Source organism: Pseudopodoces humilis, chromosome 4, assembly GCF_049639895.1.
Source record: "Pseudopodoces humilis isolate 2021_Gansu_Grassland_sample_001 chromosome 4, ASM4963989v1, whole genome shotgun sequence".
In the NCBI taxonomy this organism is placed as follows: Eukaryota; Metazoa; Chordata; class Aves; order Passeriformes; family Paridae; genus Pseudopodoces; species Pseudopodoces humilis.
The window spans coordinates 59,628,575-59,635,975 of NC_142203.1; the positions used below are offsets into that span (position 1 = coordinate 59,628,575).

Below are 7,401 nucleotides of genomic sequence, written 5' to 3' on the forward strand. Positions count from 1 at the left end.
ACAGAAAAATACACTTAAGTCAATCCCAAAATATCAACTCAGAAAAAATCTAGCCTGCATAGACAGTAAAATAACTTTCGGTAAAAAAACCTCTGGCTTTCATAAGTCACAAAGACTAGTGGGAAGAAAAAAAAACCAAAATAGTAAAAAACCCTCTATATCACTACTAGCTTAATGCTGCAAACACATGTAACACAAAAAGGACTGACACGTGCAAGCTATCCAGAAGACGTGGTCAAAAGAATATAACATTCATTGCTGAGATTACAACAATAATATGAAGGCTAAATTCCTTATGGATTTAGTCCAGATATAGCTACATTTGAATCTCACATAAAAATCACACTCTTACCTATATGTTTCTCCTTGTACCTATACTCTTAAAATACTTAAGGAATTATTCTATTAATTATAAAAGCCAGGGAGTAAAAATTAACAAGCTTCAACATCTAACATTTTAAAAAAAACATAAAAAAACAAAACAAAACAAAAAAAAACTCTAAATAGTAAAAATTGCTGGATTAACTGTTCTACTGATAAAATTTTTTTTCAAGTGTAAATTGATTTATGAACACTACAAAATTTTTTCAAGTGTAAATTGATTTATGAACACTACAAAACTTACCTAATCCAAGAGGACCACACAAGGTGTTAGTACTGCGTGATTTATATTTTTCCAGTTTGTTTTCCTTGAGAGTTCTCTCTCCCGAGTTCTCGTTGATACTACATTCGTTGCAGTTTGACATAGATTTGACCTCACAGAAATCACCTCCCCATCCTTCTCACTTACAGATCCTGCAAGGCTATTTACAAAGTCTGCCAGTGTCTGTCTTAAAAACCTTTTATTTTCTCTGACAGGTTCTTCCCTTGTCTATTCCATGTAGATTCCTCTATACGCAGCATGAGCTCCAAGAGAAATAAATACACGTTTTACTCCATAAACTTTGAGGCCAAAAACCCAAATTTCACATGTGAAATTTCATGTGAACTGTAGAACATTTCCTACCTTCCGGTAGCAAAGGCATTTGTAAACAGTTACCTGGATACCTCCATACTGCTTATTGGCAAGAATATTTTTTTAACAAAAATATTAAATAAAATACAAAGCAAAAAAATATAAACAAACATCTGTTAAAGTCTTCATCTATAAAATCGGTCTCACTGCAAAATGAGAGAAGACACTGTCAGAAAATCGAAAAACTGAAATAAGGGGGGAAAAAAATCTGCCATGAAACTTTTCAGCAATGTTTCCACAGTGACTCAGGCCACATTTAACCTGGAGCCAGTTAACATAACTGGTTATTCCTCTGACTCAGAAAGAATGCTGCCAAGAAGAAAAACTGCATGTAAAAAGAGGAAAGCACTTTATTTTGGCAGCTGAAATATTCAGAACTTCATAAATTTAGCTATGTTTCCATGCCATGTGGACAAAAGAATCCAAGGGTTATGTGCTCGACACTGCTAGAAGAAAAAACCTCGCGACTTCCTCAATTCTCTTCCCAGATGTCTACTGATTGTTTCAGAGGCCTTTTCAGGACGCAGCACGCACAGATAATCCCAGAACAGTGTCCGATATTTCTTCCCGTTCACAGTAAGACACTGCTGCAGGTCAGTGTCCACCTTTTTTCTTCTCTGCCAGCTGAAGCAGAAGGCTGCAAACATCCAGGACCGACTCTGTCGTTCAAGCCACCTACGGTAAAAAGAACCAGAAAAAACAGCTTTCCCTTATGAAATCTGGACTAGCGTCAGACAAACATAGAAGAAAACCCAAAAACCTTAATCCGGAAAACAGAAACAAACAGAAACCTGGATCCTAAAGAGCAAACACGGATGCAGTCAGGCAGCCTAGACCGAGAGCGGAAGCCTCGGTTACACCTCCACTCACAGCCCGGAGAGGGCGGCAGGGCTGTGTGACGGCGGGCGCAGCCTATCAGCGAAACCTCCTCCTGCCTCTCAATCCCGAGAGAAAAACGGAGCGCGGGGAGCGGGGGGGACGGCGAGTGGAGGCTGGGTAAAAAGAGGCGGGGGAAAAACAGGGAAAGAAAGGGTCATTTCTCGTTTTATTGGGAAAGCTGAACGGATCTGCAGAAGGCACCCGGGCGGGAAGCGCTGACCTGGGCCAGGGACATTTCCCGGAGGGCGGGCGGGAGCCGCCGGGGGAGCCCCGGCGCGGCCCGGGGCATGCTTCCTTTCCCGGGGTGTGGGGACAGAGACCGCTCCCGGGGTGTGCGGACACACAGACCGCCCGCTGCGGGGTGCGCCAAGTACACAGAACCCCGGCCCTCGGGGTGCACGACCTCCCGCTGCGGCTCCGACGGGTATTCCTCTGCCCTCCCGCGGGCCGCTCCGCTCCCGCCTACGGGGCTGCACCCCCGGCCGTCCCCGAGGGCGGGCCGGGCAGCATGTCGGAGGAAGGAGAGCGCCAGCCCGGCGGCTCTGTGTCCGCCCCGCGCCCGTCCCCGGGGGTGTCCCGAGGCGTCCCGAGTTCCTCCCTCAACACCGCGCGCGCACGCGCTCCGCGCGCTCGCCTCGCTCTCTCAAAATGGCGCCTCTCCGCGCCGCAGTGCTCCCCACGCGCGCGCGCGCAGGCGCAAACTTCACGAGCATCTTCGCGCGGGAGCCCGGGGAGGAGCGGGAGGGGCTCCCCGGTACCGCCCCCGCCGTGACGTCACTGGAACCATCCCGAACGTTCCGGGGGGGGGGGACCGGGAATCCCCAGAGCGCGCCCCGCCCTCGTGGCGGGAGTCCCCGGCGTCGCCGTAATTAACCGTGCAGCGGCGCAGGCGGAACGAGCTCCGCGGCGGTATTGGCACGGGGCACTTAAACCGAGACGTGGGCTCGTGCCGCGGGTCAGTCGGACCGGCCGGCGGGCGCCGCGGGACCTCGGCTGAAGGTCCGTACGCCGTGTATGCGGGCGGGAGCGGCCGCCCAGCGCAGCCATAGATGAGCCTGGTGTGCGCCGGTGAGATCCCCGCCGTGAGGGAGCGGGGTGCGGCAGGAAGCGCAGGTCCCTTCGCCGTGCCTGGCACTGCGGACAGAGCGGGCGCTCTTCAGCGCCGAGCGCCGCCCGCACCCGATGCACGATTTAATCGCGGCGCCGGCGGCCCCGAGGCCATTAAAAGCCAATAACCACCATTTAACAAAACAAAATATCAGCATCTTCGCTAAATGGACAGTTACGACTTCGGTGTACAAGCGCACGAGTGGAAACACCCTGGAAGTCCGCGCAGTTGTGCCGTGCGTGCAGTTTTGAGAGAAAAGTGATGGGTAGATTCTTACTGCCTGGGATCTAAATCAGCCGTTTGCAATTTTGAAATCCTTTTTACCAAACCTGTTTTTTCAATTAGCTAGGTAAAAAAGTAAATTTACAAAATTATATTTAGATATTGTTAGAAAGAATGCTGGCAAGTGTTTGTAGCACCTGCATTTGATTCTGGATTTTCTTTGGAAGTTTCCTCCACAAGTTTTAAGTTATTGTAGAAACTAAGATTATGCACTGACTTTTGACAAAAATTGTTCTCAAGCTGTAGGATTCCTTTTTTAAGATGTATTTTATAGGCACGTGTATGTGGCCAAAGTAAACTGTTACATAACTCGATAGAAATTGAAAAGCAACAATTACCAGAAGCTTTACTAAAAATCAACAACTGAAAAAATAAAGTAGAAAAAGGCCATGGTAATTTCATCTTTAAACTGACAGAAGCTCTAAAACAGCTCTGAAACAATTATGGTCACATTAATCTTCAGCTCAGTTCTGAGTAGTTAAACCCCAGCTCTGCTTTCTAACACCAGCAGCGTTTTTCTAGGTTCCCATCACAATCTTGACTGCAGTGAAAACTCCTTTCTCTTCATCCTTGAAATTAATTGTTCTTTTATTTGCCTGTGCTACAAAAGCAAGGGTTCCCAGGAAGGGTGTGAGCATTCCCTGTGTCCCTTAGTTATTTGCACAGCCTGATGCCAAGCCTGAATCCATGAACAGGAAATACAGGGCAGTGTTCTGCCACCTGGCCCAGCTATGAACCAACAACCCAGCACTTGGCCCTGATGAACCTCACACTACTGGCCTCAGTCCACCAATCCAGCCTGTCCAGATCCTTCCCTTCCTGCGCTCCAACAGACCAACACTCACACCCAAACACACACCCACAACTTGGTGTTGTCTGCAACACTGAGGATACATGCTCAATCCACTCGTCCAGACCATTCATAAAGATACTGAACAGAAGTGACCCCAGTACTGAGCCCCGGGGAAGCTCACTCATGACCAGCCACCAGCTGGATGTAACCCCATTCACCACCACTCTCTGGGCCTGGCCATCCTGACAATTTTTATCCAGTGAAAAAAACACCTGTCCAAGCTGTCGGCTGACAGCTTTTCCAGAAGAATGGCATTAGAGACAGTAACAAAGGCTTTACTAACATCCAAGTAGACAATATCCACAGCCTCTCCTTCATCTGCTAAGCAAGCCACCTGGTCATAGAAGGAGATCAGGCTGGCCAAGCAGGACCTACTTTTCCTGACACTATGCTGGATGCACCTGATCCCTTGGCTGTCCTGCACATGTCATACGATTGCACTATAGCAAGATGTTCCTTAACCTTGCCAGGCACCAACGTCAGGCCTGTAGCTCCCCAGAAGCTACTTCCAACCCTTCTTGCAGATAGGTGTCACTTTGGCCAATCTCCACTCAAGTCAACTGGGGCCTCCCAGTTGGTAAATGATGGAAGGTGGCTCAGTGAGCTCTTCTACCAGCTCCCTCAGTATCCTTGGGTGGATTCTATCTGGCCCTCTACACTTTGGAGTGTCTAAGCAGCATAGTAGGTTACTAACTAACCTCCTGGCAAGGGGCTCAGTTCTGCTCCTCATCCTTGTCTACCAGCTCAGAGGGCTGGTTGCCTTGATAATAACTGTTTTGTTAAAGGTTGAGGCAAAGAAGGCATTAACTATGTGAGCCTTTTCTTCATCCTTAGGTACAATGTTTCTCTCTGCATCCAATAAAATATGGAGATTTTCCTTGGTCCTCCTTTTGTTGTTGTTATAGATACATTTTATGTTATTGGCTTTTCACAAATATTAAGATGAATGTTATGTGTATAAGAATGAGAAATTTTGGTGTATTAATATAGTTTTCTTTATTTCTGGTATTGATGAAATTTAAAAATAGTAGTATAATACATATATGTTAGGTTATGGCATAGTATTAAAATAAAAACTGTCTTTGTTTGTATAACCCAAAGACTGAGGAAAAAAATAGCTAGAGAAGTCCTGCATTTGTAAACTATCTTATCTAGATAAAGACAGCAGTGACCAGAGCTCTGGGGGAGGAATTTATTGCGTTCCTGGTATCAGAGAATGTAAATCTCAATGGCGCCAAGAAGATTGATCTATTGGGAAGGGGGCAAGAGAAAACTAAACAGAAGAACACCAAAGATCCTAAGAAGAATGTATGAATATGTATGAGAATTTATGAATATGTAGTAAGATTCTGTTTTTAAGAGACAATCCTTTGTTAGTAAGGTGTGCTCTCTTAGCTGAATGCAGAGACACCCGGCCGTATCTGTATACTTTACTTTATTTTTCTCTCCTAATTGTTTTTTATTAAACTTTTAAATTCTATAAAAATTATGTGAACCTCGTTTTTCACAATTGGGGGCTTGTCCGGGATAAATACCTCACCTCTGGAGACCACCGAGGGATCCTGAGTGGGAAAAAGCGTGCACCCTGCTGAGTTCAGCGGACCCTGCTCCGTTTCCCCTGGTGTGAGTCAGCAGTGGCTGCAGGTAAATACCCCAAAGACAAGAAGGAGAAGAAATAAAGCAAAGAAAAGGGAAAAGGCTCCCTAAACCGCGGTATTTGCTCCATAATTCTTGTGCACGAAGACCCAAAGAAGAAAACGGATTGTAAGTAATCTTTGGGGGGAGCGGGAAGTGGGGGTTGCAAAATACCCCCGGGGTTACTGGGACTGGGTCTCAGGGGAGGGGTTAGCCCCTTGGGAAAGGGAGCCGAGGGTTTTCCTGGCACAATCCACTGGGAAAACGGGATAAAAGTGGGGATCCCCAACACTTTGCTGGATTAAGAAGTACACCCAAGAGCATCCAGGGTTAACAGTGCTGGATTGAGGGGTACACCCAAGAGCATCTGGGGTTAACAGTGCTGGATTGAGGGATATACCCAAGAGCATCCAGGGTTAACAGTGCTGGATTGAGGGGTACAGCAAAGAAACCTAAAACATCCAAGGCCTTATAATACCCATGAGAAGATATCAGTAACTTGAAAATAAAAAGTATTTTATTGTTGTTTAGCTTTGAGTAAAAATGAGTGAGAGTGAGTAAAACAGATGTGAGTGAATGTGAGTAAATAAATGTGTAATTGTTATTTTAAATAGTTGATTTTAGTTTGTTTGGAAAGAAGTGGACTGTATTAGGTTGTTTGTGTTGTGGTGAGGGGTTAAGGACTGGTGTGAGACTATCAGAGAGCTCTTCCTAAAGCCAGATGTGCAAGTAGAATGCAGAGTGGTGCTGGTGTTAGTCGCAGTTAAGAAGGAATGGGGGGGACACCCTGTAGTTATAGCTTTTGTTTTGTTAAGCCCCAAGACAATTTTTTTGTGAGACTGTGAGTAAGCATTTGTGATAGTGAGCTGTTTTGGTTTTTTTCTGGTTTAAAGTTTAAGATTTCAGGATGAGCAGAGAAGAGACAAAGAAATAAAAAGAGCGGGTGGAAATGGAGGAAGGAAAATGTTGTTGAATCTGTGAGAAATGAACTTGTAAAAATTCGTAGAAATCTAAATAAATGTATATAACAATAATGATATAAAATATAAAGTACAGTATGACACACAAGCCCTTCCCAGATCTAGCCACGAATTCCCACTCAAAGGATAACGATCCTAGCCGGCGCCCATCAACGAAAAAGAATAGACAGGACAAGGCTCATCAAGCTGACAGGACAAAACTCATCAAGCTGACAGGGACAGGCTCGGTGCCCATCAACGGGAAAGAATAGACAGGACACGAAACATCAAGCCAACAAGGAGAGGCTCCAACGAGATACTCATCACCGGACCTGAACACCCCGCCTTGCAGGCTACCGTTGGGGGAAGCCATCAGGTAAACAAAAGGAAAAATCCAGCCGAGATATCCATCGGCTCCAACCCGGATCCAACCATCCCATCCAGATGGCCTGAACCACAATGAAATCAAGAACCACCCAGAACTTCTTTACATATGAGGAGACTCGGTCCGGACGTCCATTTGACTCTATTCTCCAACGCCAGGAAATCAATTCATACGACAATCAAGGACTGTTGATGAATGGTGCCTGCCTGGAATTTGGCCTCAAGGCTAAAAATCCCTATAAAAACCCCGGACAGTCTACCCTCCTTCGTGGATTTGGGAACACCT

General features: G+C 46.1%; 1 protein-coding gene across 4 annotated transcripts in view; it reads right to left on the reverse strand.

Moving 5' to 3' along the window:
* GPBP1 (GC-rich promoter binding protein 1) overlaps window positions 1–2,530 on the reverse strand; it is a 36,174-nt gene extending 33,644 nt beyond the window's left edge. The window contains exons 1-3 of one of the 4 annotated variants that reach the window (XM_005532647.3): window positions 2,115–2,530; window positions 1,807–2,007; window positions 626–1,690 (exon numbers count right to left, since the gene is read on the reverse strand). The gene's annotated coding sequence lies outside the window, so the exon portion shown is untranslated. Of the gene's footprint in view, window positions 1–625; window positions 1,691–1,775; window positions 2,008–2,114 lie in introns of all 4 variants that reach the window. The other 3 variants (XM_088054466.1, XM_088054468.1, XM_088054467.1) reach the window with 3 other exon arrangements.
* Between the last annotated feature and the right edge of the window lie 4,871 nt (window positions 2,531–7,401).